The 12519-nt window shown below is 53.9% G+C and overlaps 1 long non-coding RNA gene across 1 annotated transcript in view; it reads left to right on the top strand.

Moving 5' to 3' along the window:
• The window catches only part of LOC107033416 (uncharacterized), a 151127-nt gene that overhangs the window by 10378 nt on the left and 128230 nt on the right, over positions 1-12519 (top strand). The gene's annotated exons all lie outside the window — the stretch shown is intronic.

Genomic DNA, 12519 nt, shown 5'->3' with positions numbered 1-12519 from the left:
GACTCCTGAGCTCTTGCTCTTTCCACCACGCCACTAGGCAGGTCTCACTCTTTTCTGTGTCTGCCTCATCGTCAGTCATGTAAGTGGCATACAGGCACTCAAAAATGCTTGTTGAATGAATGAATGAATGAGAGCTTTGCAGGTTCCACTTCCACGGTGTGGGCGAGGGTCCCAGAGACTCTGGAGGCAGTAACAGGAGGACAGCAAGGGAGTTCCAGTTAGGTCAGAAAACAGGAAATAGGTTTCTGGTGGGTTTCCCTGCTTGCCACCCTCCCTGCTGGGCATTCTAAACTCTTGGAATCTAGAGGTCTGGGCTCTTCATCCTTAATCAGAAGAAAGGAGTGGAGACCCATGTATGTGTCCGTATGTGTTTGATGAGTGTAAGAGTATGTGTAAGTTTGTGTGTATATGCCTGTCTGTAAATGTAGGAATTTATGAGTCTGTGTCTGTGTTGCATATGTGTGAGCGTGTTTGTGATGTGTGGGTGTGGATATGTGTGTATTTTCAGGGTATGCGTCTGTATGAGTGTGTGCATCGGTGTGCGTGGAGCTGCATGTGTGCAGGTGCGTGTGTGCATGTGATGTCCTGGGGGAGCCTGAAGACTCACAACTGAAGATGTTTTTCATTTGCCCAACCTCTAGCAGGTTCCAGGATGTGGTATGTGGTGGGACTGAGGTGAGAGGCCAGAAGAGGAAGGCTGTTTCTGCTTGGGGTGTGGGGGATTGGGTAGCCTGAGCAGGTGGGTGCCTCTGCCCCACCATGGATGTCAGGGTCCCAGCTCTGAGAATGGGTGGAGACTGGGCCCTGAGGTCTTCACTCTAGGCTTGAACTGGAAGCGCTCAGAGGCCCCGCTTTGAGGAGAGGGTGATAAGGAGGTGGGGCCAGAGGGTGCCCAGACAGGGAGGGGTCGCGTAGTCTCTGCTCCTCTTCCGCCACCAGGTTTTAGGAATGTCTTCTAATCAGGCTGCAAGTCCTAGCTCTAGACTCAACTCCTTCTGCCTTAGGGTGGTGGAGTTTCCCAAAGTCTTTGTGTGCAAACTTCTGATTCTGGTGGGACTATAACTACAGTGAAAACTTCTCTCTCTAGTCAGCACTACCCAGACAGATCCAAAACAAGTGTGCTTGTCTCTTAGAGACCTGCAAGCTGAGGCTTTCAGACCCCTTGTGCTGGGAAGTTCTTCCCAAGTCTAACCTCGAATCCTCTTGCTGCAATTGCACCCAGTTAAGCCCAAGGTGAGTTTGTGGAATTGGGACCTGCTCCCAACCCGGCCCCCTGGCATGGAAGAAGTTTCTTCTGCGTACGTAGGGTCTGGAGTTTAGGGACACTGGGAGAATTGGGGGCTGAAGCCTAGTGGGGAGGAGAGCAGTGATCAACAGGACAATTTCAAAGGTGGGGGTTCAGAGACCATGGGCTCCAACTCTATTACTTTACAGACAGGAGCCAGAGGACTCAGAGGTGGAAGACTCACTCATTGTCCCCTGCTACATGATGGCAACCTCTGGAAAACACAGGCCTCTGCCTCCTGGTCTGGGAATCCTTCTTGTATCCCTTTTGGAGGACCTCAGACTCTGCTCCTGTTCTCTTGGTTTTATGGGGTTTGGGAGAAAAGGAGGAATACTTCAGCTAACTGGGGCGCTGTCCCCCTTCTTCTTGCTGAAGCCTCTAGTGACTCCTTTCCAGCCTTCCCAGCTGGGCTTCAAGACCTCTCACCCACCGACACCTGTTCCTTCAGCTTCCATTCTCCCTCTGCAGGACCTCCATCTGGTCTCTTAGATGCACCTGGGCACCCGTCCCAGCATTCAGTCCTCCCTCCCCCTCTCCTAGCCTCTTCGTCTCTCCCCAGTCGGAACCATTTCCTCTCCTCCTCTTCCGGCAGACTAGCCTCTCGGCCCTTTGCCATATCACCCCATACTCTCCTCCTCTGGGAAGTCTTCCTTGATTAATCCTCCTGTTTCTGGATCCCAAACATTCTGTTTCTAAACCACTGCCAGGGTAGCTGTAAGTCTCTCCGTGTTCTCTCTCCTCTTTCTGGCTGTGTGCCTCATCCCTGATCCCACCCCCACCCCCAGATGGAATGATGTCTCCATGGGCAGGGCTGTGTTTTCTCCTCCCTCCCAGGATCCCTCTTCATGCACCAGGAGGGTCAGGTCTGCAGGGTAGAACTGACTGAACCCTCCCCTATTTTCTGTGTTCTGGGAAAGGCAGAGATAATGGCATCCAACTAGGTCTCATCCCGAGGGGGGAGGTGGCAGTGCAGACCCTTTTCGGTTTTTATCCTGGTGTATTTTCTGGGTTAGGCCTCACCCCCAGCTCCCAGTCCTCTTCCTGTTCCTGGGGGCCTCTGGCCCAGTTAAAAGGGCCCCCTAGACTGCTGCCCTGGCGCCCCTGGGATGCTAGGCCTGGGGTGGGAAGTGGCAGGCAGCTCCACTGTGATTTCTCAGCTTGGACTTCACACTGCCTCTGACCACCTGTTCTTCCTCTGGGCCTCATCAGATTCATTTTCTCTCTCCGGCTTCTCTTCCACTCTCCCTTTCCTTCATCCAGCTCACCCCCAAACCCGAATTCTTTCAGCAAGCTCTTCTTTTCCTGAGGGCCTCAGGATTGACATCCTGCCTGGGGAGGAGGCGGTGGGATGAGCGGAGATCTGGGTGGAGAGGGTCCTCGCTCTGGTGAGACACCGACTCTAGCTTTGGACCAATCGGTGCATTGGCCGCCACCTTGTGGCAGGCACTGAGAACTGCAGGGTTGGGGTCCTACCGCTGAGAGTGGGACCTCCTGGTGAGAGAGCCAGGAAGCCCGGGAGGAATGTGCATTTTGAGGGTAGCAGGCCTCAGAATTCCTAATTGACATTGGAGGTTTCCTTAGGGAGCCTTTGAATTCTTAATTGACGGGGGACTAGAAACCTGGGAGGAAAGCCAAGTGGCAAGGACACTTCTAGATGGAGAGAGATAATTGAAATTCTGTCCTCAAGTCTCATACCTACTATTCAAATTCTCCCTCCCACAAAGAGCCCTAAAAGGGAAATAGCCTGAAACGAAAGCAGGAGGTGTTGAGGTCTGATCTGCAGAAGAACTTCCCAATAAATTCCAAAGTGTATTTCGATGTCACTGCTTCTGATAGGTGCACAACTTTTTCAAAGTCACCCCTTCCCCCCACACCCAGTAATTTGCGCATCTTTTCCAGGTTCTGTCATCTCCTCATGCTCAGCTCATTGGGACTATTCAGAAAAGCCCAGGTTCCTTAGCCTTCCCTATCCCAGCCTGCTTTGTGGCTATGACTAAGATGCTAATCTGGAAAGTCCCTTCTGTGGTCTAACTCCAGTCCTTCCTATCACACTGGAAATGGAGAGAACCACCATACAGTTGGCAGGACTGCAGAGGGGAAGGTAGCCAGAGAAAGAAACCTTTGAGGAAGGTTCTGAGGAAGGGTAGTTCTGCCTCAGTTTCTCCTTCATCCTCCGCTGCCCTGCCTCATTGGATACTTGGGGATGAAGGGGATGGGACAGAGTGGTCCACTTCATGGGAGAACTCTCTCTGCTTAGACTTCAGGATTCACAGGTGCTGGGGGAAGATGAACCCCTGAGTTCCAACCATGACCCTTGTTATTCTTGTCTGTAGAGTGGGTATGTGGGGACAGAAGATGGGGGAGGGTGTTTGTCTCCATCAGCCTGAGTCTTTCTGGTCTCACCTAGGGCCCTTTTCTTTCCTTGTACCCAAATCCCAGTTGCTCAGAAGCTCTCACAGTGGTACCTCCTCCTCCATCTCCTGGTCCAGCCCCCTTCCTTGTTGGGCTGAGAGTCACTGGATCCTCCCTACCATTTTCCCTCTGCTCCCACTGGCACTGCTTGGAGATCTTGGCCAGGAGCTCCGGCCCCCGCAGGCTCCGGGTGGGGGCTATGCCCCGGCGCCCTCCCTCTGAGGTGCCATTCCTCCCCTGCCTCATTTGCTGCCGCTGACCTTACTGAGTTAAATTAAAAAGCAATGTTCTGTGTGCAGCTCCAGCCCCGTGGAGCTTGACTCTGGGAAGACGAAGACAATTACCGGCCCCTCCATCTCCCTCTCGTCTGGCTGCCTTATAATTTTTTCCCCCGCTGCCTGGTATGCAACATTTATGTTTTTAATAACACCAGAATGGTTTTGACCTTGGGAATTCAAAGTAGAATGGGCACCGGGAGAGGCCCCGACGTGATTGGCGTTTGTCTCAATCCTTTGCAGGGTGGAGGCTCTGTCTGGTGCCTCCTCAATCCTGGGGAAGTTTGGGACAGGGGGCTGCACCTGAGGGTCGAGGGGGACATCTCAAAAGCCAGAGTGGACGAGGTAGCACACGGGGAGGGGGAAAGATCGCGAGGGAGGGTTTGGTCTTTTCAGGTTTCCCCTGGAGAATGAAAGTTGGAATAAGGTGTTTGAGGGGTTGGGATGTTTTTCTCCTCCTGTTTTATGAAGAAGGAGCCCTGGGTGGGGGAATGGTGTGGGGCACACGTGCAGGGGGGCTATCTGGAAGGAGTAGGGTGTGGCACTTGCGTATACATATACTTAGCACAGAAGTTAGCATGCATTCCCCCTCTGCTTATCCCCCAAGGAGAGTGGAAGGAGTGAGGACCACATAGAAGACTAGGGTCATACTCTAAGTAGAACTTCCCAGCTAAGTGTAAAGGGAACAGGACAGAGCCCTCTCCTGACTTGTAGCTGGATTTTCCTCCCTGTCCCTCCCACCTTTCCTTCTCTCTCTAGTCTGTGCTCACCTCTCCAGGTTACTCAGCTTTTGAGGTTAAAGGAGGGCGAGTGGCAGCAAGAAGAATCTGGAGGAGGAGGAGGAGGAGGCAGGCAGCCGAGGAATAGGAGAGGCGAGGAGCAGTGAAGGGCCTGGGAGACAGGATCACTGGGAAGAGAGAGTGGGGGACCCTGGGAGACCCCTCTCCTCCATCTGAACAGGGCTGTGGTAGGAGGGGCCAAGGTTAGAACTGGGAAAGTGCTTATCTGTCTGCAGCTCGAGAAGCCTCTGCAAACAGAGTGAAAAGCACAAATTGTAAAGGAAGAGAAGTTCCTCTTGCAGTTCAGGAAGTGGGAAGAGGGGGCAGAGGGGTGTGCGTGCCTAAGGATGAGGGGGTGCATCTCTGTGCTCTGTGGTTTAGAGTCCCATGTGCATCAGTTGTATATGGAAACATGGGGAAGAGTCTAGCTTTGACTTTTAAATTTTTTACTCTTTTTTTGTGGGGGGAGGTAATTAGGCTTTTATTTATTTACTTTAATGGAGGTACTAGGAATGGAGCGCATGACCTTGTGCATGCTAGGCATGCACTCTGCCACTGAACTATACCACCCTTCCTGACATTGATGTTTTTAAACCAAGAGTTGTGAGCTGGCTCTCGCCTGGGGCCTGTAATGTATACTTTTCTTTCAGGAGCAGCCACCAGGACAATGGGAAGACCCTTGTATTGAGAATCAAGAAAAGCTAGGTTCTAGTTCTGGCTTCTGCTGGGATCCTATGAAATGTCACCTCTTTGAGCTTGGGTGTCATTTGCTGTACAACCTTGATGGAAGAGCCGCAGGGCCCTTCTGTGTCAGCAGCCCCATTGCTGGAGGACCAGAAAATGGAAAGGAGCTGGGGTGGGTGATGGTCTTGCTGGGGCCTGATAGCCAGAGAAGGGATGCCAGTGGAAAGGGCTGGAGGAGGAATCTCCTGAGTTCGGAAACCGTGGGTTCTTGCTGGAGCAAGACTCCCCCAGCCTAGGCTGTCCAGCCCCATCTCAGCACCCAGGGCCGAGGTCTGTCTCTGCAGGGAGCGCCGTTCTCTGCCGCCCTCCTGTGGCCGCTGAGCCCTTCGCAGGTCGCCTCTGAGACAGTTCCGCTTAAGTCCGCAGAGTTGCGTCCCTCGCCCCCTGGTGGCAATTGGGTATATTACAAGAAGCGATTTTGATTTGGTTGTCCAACAGTATTCCCCCGTCCCCCAACAATCTCCCTAGCTTCTGGAGGCACTCACGACCTCCTTAAGACTGGGAAGGTCTTTCTGAGGTTGAACCCACTATACCATTGCCTGACGTTTTAAGTTCTGCTTTTGGGGATGTGTGGTGGAGAAAAGAGGCTGAGACCAAGATACTAAGCGAAGAGGGCAATTTCTCTTCTTCCTCTTGGGTTCCATCTACTACCCCAGCTTCCTAGGATCCTCGGGAGTTTTCAAAGAAAGACGTCAGGGTCTAGTAACATTCTTGGAGAAAATGGGTCTGGAGAGAACCAGGCATTATGCATCTAGACTTCCGTGAATTTGCACCTGAGCTCAGTCATCAGCGTCAGCAGGGAGATGGATTGGCAGGAGCCAGGAGGCAGGAGACAGGGATGATGGAGGGAGATGGCATATTTGACAGATGCTGACAGGGCTCGTTATTTGCTAGCTCTGGAATCCCCTCCCACCCACCAGGCTGCCCTTGGCCCTCCCCTTCTAGACTGAGTGCTCGTTAGTGACTGTCTTTGGGGGAAAACTCAGTGGGCCAAGCTGCATTGGGGTGGGCAAGGGAGGGAGAGTGGGTTGGAGAAACACCAGGTAGATGATGGGGTGGAGTGGTTGGAATGACTGGGATTTGGAGCTGGGTCAGATGATCACTGGTGTGCTTGGAAGGCTTCGTAGAGGAAATTGTCCAGGCGGCAGATACTCAGTTGCTGGGGGCGAGTGAGGAAAGGGAATAGGGAAGCATATTTAAGGGAATTGAGCTCCACAGATTTAGGTGCAAATTTGGGGAGGACTGGTGAAATGTGAGTCAGTAATTTTATTGCGAGCTTCCTATGTACAAGGAAGGATTATAGATGCTGGGGGGAGAAGCGAGGGGCACGCGTATCTCCTGCTCCTTTTCCCACCGCCATCTCTTCCGTGGACTTGTTGCTTCACATGTGCCTGTCTGAGGGGTGCAAGGAGCTGCTAGGCTATTCTCGACCCGGGATGATGCTAAGACAAAGCTCCCGGGCACATTTCTGTTCTTCACACCCCCACCCCCGCCCCCTCCGGCAAAGCACCTCCGGGCGACCTCCCACCTCTCCACGTTCCTTTGCTCCTAAAATGCGCAAGACGTGTGGATATCTGAGGGAGGGAGGGGACACTCGGGTGCCCTCCCAGAATTTCCAGTGGCTCCCAGTAGGCGAACTGGGATGGAGGAGGGGTAAGCCGCACGACCCAGAGCGGCTGGGGTAGCGGGCAGGGAGGGGCTCGCATTAGGAGTCGTGGAGAACGTTCGGCGAGGAGGAGAATGCTGCAGTCGGAGCCCGCGCTGCATCCTAATCAGCGCTGCGGAGGCTGCGCCGCGCGGCCGTCAATCTTGCACACAAAGGGCCGCCCGCCGCGGCCCCTTCGAAGCTCTCCGCACCAGCCCACCCGTAACCGCGGGGCAGTGCAGGGAGGTAGACGAGAGGGACTGGGCATACAGACAGGCACAGAAAGACCCAGTAAGTTCAAGCCAAGACGGACACTGTGGGACCAATACAGCATAGTCGGTCACAGCACCCCGGAGATTAAGAGATCGAGACTCAGAGGGGACAGAGACAGTCACTGGCAGAGTGGAAACGGGGAGACAGACCCAGAGACAAGATAGAGCAAAGAGAGGAGCATCCAGAGAGCAGAGAGAAAGATGGAAGACAGACGCAAAGACAGAGACACCCAGAGGCCAGAGATAGCAGAGACTGACAGGGACTCAGAAATGGGTTGGACCAGGGCTCAGGGGAATCCAAAAGCCAAGGACTCAGAGCCAACTTCAGATCCACCTGGGGCCAGGGCTAAGAAGATCACCCAGAGAGGGAGATAGAGAAGGGAAGGGAGGATATGGGAGCCAGAGGAGGGGTGGGAAGGCAGTGAGAAGGGGCAAGTAGAGGCAGCAGAGGATGGAATGGAGACCCTGAGTCTAGGACGCTGCTGGCTTCTCAGGACCTAGGGCTCCAGTGGGAAGAGAGGCTGTGTGTGTGTGTGTGTGTGTGTGTGTGAGCAGTAACACAGCAATTCAGGGCTCTATTCAAAATGCCAGAATCATCTGGTGCTGAACTACACTTCCATACACCCTCCCTCTGCAGTGACTGCTCTGAGCAATTGAGGTGCAGCATGGGGGAGAGAACAGAAAAAAGATGGCAGCTAGAGAAAGACTGAGATAGGAAAAGAAATGGCAGAGCCTTAAGAGAGATCAGGGGGAGAGAAACTGACATTGAGAAAGGGAGTGGAGAAATTGACAGAAGACAGAGAAAGACCTAGGTGGAGAAAGAAATATGACAGAGGCGTGTGTGGATGAAAGACACAGAGAGGGAGGCAGTCTCTAACTGCAGGAGGCAAAGGGGCATGGAGAGAGACTAGGCTGTTGATAAGAAGGCAGACTAAGGGGAAAAAGGGATAGCAGGCAGGGCACCTGTCTCCCTAAGGAGGTTGGGCCGGGATGAAACAAACCTGCGGTGATTTGGGGAGGCAGTCAACCGGAGGGTTTTTAGGGTGACCTTGTCTTTTTTGTTTTTTATTAGTGCAAAGAACCTATTCCAATGCATGCCATCTTCTTCAAAGTATCACTTGCAGCAGCTGCTGCTACAGTTGCCTGGTCATTCCTGGCATTCCCCTTTGGGGATCCCCTTTAGAGCCTGCAGTGCAGCTCTGAGCATCCTCACCAGAGGAAAATTTTTATTCTGTAGAGTTGATCTAATTTTTGAAAATAGCCAAGTTTTCTCCAAGGCTGGAGAGTAAGGTGAGCGCCCAGTTAGGAAGCAGTATTTCCAGTTAAGAACAAGGTGAATGTGGACAGACACAGCGGAGGGTATGTCCTTCTCCAAAGGGGCTCTGAAAAGTCATTCTGAAGGAGATACTTGCAGGATGCGATGGAAGGACATCTTCCTGGTGGCTGCTCGAGGACCAGTTTCATTTTTCCATCTGTCTGTTAAAACCAGGTAATAGTACTCCCAGGAACACTCGCAGCCTGACACTGGAGGGATGAGACCTGGCATTCGCCTGAAATATTTGGTTAAGCGGTTCTGCCCTTGGGGAGCTTACAATCCCCTTTCCTGCCAACGTAATATTCAAAGTAACCTGGTGACACTCACCACTGGACAGATCAACAAGTGCAAATTACTAGAGCAAATTCAGAATCAGAGCCAGTTAGTTCATCAGGGAAGGCTGCCTGGAGGAGGAGGGTTATATGTGGGCTGTGGAGGAGAAACCCAACACATGGAATAGGAAAAGAGAAAGAGCACCTCTCCCTTATGGAGCAGGAGGAGCAAACCCTAAGCCAGGCAGGGGATAGCTTTGCTGTCCTGGAATAAAGAGTTGGATTGCAGAACCAGCATGAAGGGGAATAGAGAGGGGCAGATTTTGAAGGCAGGGCTGGGTGATCAGAATTTGCTGTGAGGGGAATTGGGGCCCACTGGATGGTACACTGACATGTGTCAAGCTCTAGTATGTTCACACACAACTGTCTGGAGAACTGTGTACTCAAATTTGCATGCCCCCCATCTATGTATGTGTATGTGTGTATGCGTGAGGGGTGGGGGTTGGAGGATGTACATCCAGGTGGCTTTGTGCCATGTGGCTTTGTGCCCCAGGCTCTTGTCTTTCCATCTGCTTGTGTGATTGGCAAGTCGCTGTGTCTGAGAGCGTTTGTTCATTTGTGTGTTCCATGTGGTCACGGTGTGAATGGTATCTCAGTTGCTTTTCTGTGTATTTTATTTGGCTGCATGTGGTGGAGGGCAGCGTGTGTGTGCGAGCGTGTGTGTGTGTGTGTGTGTGTGTGTGTGTGCGCGCGCGCGCGCACGTCCCAGTGCTCGTGTCTGTAGGAGTGGGGCCGGCAGGGAGCCCTGGCTGCCCAAGCATCACCGTCTGTCTCCCTCCACTGGCTCCATCTGCCCTCTCTGAGGTCGTGACAAGGAGGCATACAGCAAAACGGCAAAATGCTACGCCCAGAAAGACCAGAAACATTGTAAGCCAAGCGCAGACTCTCGCTGCGGGGAAGAAACCCGCGTGAAGAGCCGGAGGGACCTGTGCGCACAGGCCGCTCAGCGGATGCTCTCCTCAGAGCAGGTGCACGCACACGCACACACACTCAGGCACACACAGGCCTGCCACGCACAGGACACACACATTCACTCATGACTCCTCCTCCCCACCCCTCCTCTGAGCCCTGCCTTCCAACACCTCCAAACGCCTGCCTGCCGGGGTTTGGGGCGACGTGGCTGGGGGCGCTCGCTTGGACCTCGGAGCCAATTATCGGATGTCTAATTGCTCCTTTGGTCGTGGAAGGGTGTGTGTGTGTGTGTGTGTGTGCGCGCGCGCGCGCGCGCACGCCCCCTTCTTCACTCCTTCCTCACTCCCGCCATCTCCTACCCCTCTTCCGGCTCGCGGCAGTTTCCGAAACCGCCCGGCGGCCGAGAATTCATTAGCGGGGGGCGGATGTAAACGCAGCGCGGTGGAACGTTTTAATTAGGCCTGAACAATAAACAAGCTAAACGAGGCGCGCAGGGCTCCCTGGCGGGCCCTCAGCCTCCTCCGCGCTGCGCGGACTCATTACCGCTGCAGCCAATTTCATGCCAACGCCGAGCACGGACTGAGCCGGGGCGGGGGTGGCCAGGGTGAGGGTGGGGGCGCTCGGGGTCCACGGGGCGCGGAGCGGGGGCGTCGGGGGCGAGGACAGCGCTGCCCAGGGGCGGCCGGCTGGGCGGGTGCCCACCCTGGCGGGGTCACCGCGCCCCATTTCTCCACTATCCATCTGACTATCCCAGTGTCCTTGAGATGAAGGTCCCTTCCCACACCGGCCAGAGTGAGCTTCTGGCTTGTTTACTCGGGTCTGTCCCTTCCTCCCCCATCTCTCTCTCCCTCCCTCCCTCTCTCCCTTGCTGCGGCCGACTCCAGCTCCCCCTCTCCACGCTCTGCCTCTAACCCTCGGGGCCTCTTTTTGCCGCAGTCTCCGTGTCTCTTCCTCAGGGTCTCTCCCTCCCTCCCGCGATTCAGACTTTGGCCCGAACTTTATCTTCCCTCCCCCTGCCGCCGCCATCGCTCGCTCTCCTTCGCGTCGTGGACTCTGTAGCCCGTTTCTCCGTGTCATTGTCCTTCAGCTCTGTCTACACCCGCCTTGGCCTCCCCTCCACGTTCTCCTTCCTTCCACCCGCTCTCTGGCTGCGGCGGACGCAGCCACTGCCGGACCCCCTGTCGGTTTCCATCGGGGTTCTTTCTGTGACTACCCCTAGGTTTCAGGTGTGGTCCCTGGGCTTTGCCTCTGCCCCGTCCTGACTGGGCTCTTTTGGCCTGAGCCACGCAGAGTTTGAGTCCAGCTTGTTTTCTCTGCCTTCCTTTTGTGAAGCTACAGGCATTGATTGCTGGCTCCCAAGTCCCTGCCAGGACGTCCCTGGCTGTGGGTGACAATGGGTAAGCAGTGGGCCTTGGACAGAGTTTGAATCCCAGCCCTAGTTGCTCACTTTGTAGCCTCTTAAGCTGGCCTTGCTCATCTGTAAACGTGGGAAATAATTTTAGGTGCTTGATGGGACTGTTGTGAGAATTAGAGCTGCAATTATGAATGTAACACATTTGGCACATGTACTCAGGACATATTAGATCATGAGTATCGTTCCTCCTTCCTCAATCTGCTCCTCCATCTCCTTAGCCTGGAGTTTAAAAAAATGGTTCAAGGAGAGAAGAACCAAAATAATAGACTTTATAGGCCCCAAACCAGTTGAATTATCAGGAATTTCATGTGGTGCATCCTAACAAATGCTCTGAGCTCTGAGCACCGAGTGTGGACAAGAAGGGAGGATGGGGATTGCAACTGACCACAGAGCATAGGGAACCATGTGGCTTGGTGCCCTGGACTGAGCAGATTCAAACCCAGGGAGTATGGAGGCATGCCCAAGGTCCAGGCTGTGTCAGTCCTGCAGCGGCTGCCCTCTGCATCTGCAGAGGACTGTCTCCGCGGGGAGGCTGCAGTGGGTCTAGGAGTCCAGCTTCCCCTATTCTCCCACTCCAGCAGGAATTAGGCTCCTAGAGCTTGAGATCCACGTCCTCCTCTCCCTTCCATGCAGGACACACATGCGCACACGCACACACACACACCTCCAGCGGTGCCCTGGATTTCTAAAGGAAAGCAATACGGCACAGCAGATTAATTCCCTCCAGCTGCCTGTCTCTCTGACACTAAACCTTACAGGGCAAACTGTGGGCTCAGAATTCTATCCGTGCTTGGGTTTCTTTCTCACTTTCCTTCTCTCTCCTAGGGAGCAGAATCAGTGAGTCACACTGATTGAGTGAGGGGAGATCCAGAGGGAGGAACACGGGCCCTGCCTTGGGGGGAGCTCCTAGGCAGATGGTAAGAGGAGGCTGACAGTCAAGACCTAGAAGCACCGTGCTCTGGGCACTCCCTCAGCAAATGCTGAGTTGGGAGTTGAGGGGGTCAAAAGCAACTGGGCCAAACCCCATGATTCTGGTGACAGGAGGCTGGGAATGACCAAAGAAGGGAAGATGGAGGAGGACAAAGAGGAAGTCCAGAAGACTTCCTGGAAGACAAGGGAAATGGTACTCAAGTA

Source organism: Vicugna pacos, chromosome 12, assembly GCF_048564905.1.
Source record: "Vicugna pacos chromosome 12, VicPac4, whole genome shotgun sequence".
Lineage (NCBI taxonomy): Eukaryota > Metazoa > Chordata > Mammalia > Artiodactyla > Camelidae > Vicugna > Vicugna pacos.
This window is presented reverse-complemented; position numbering and strand designations above follow the sequence as displayed.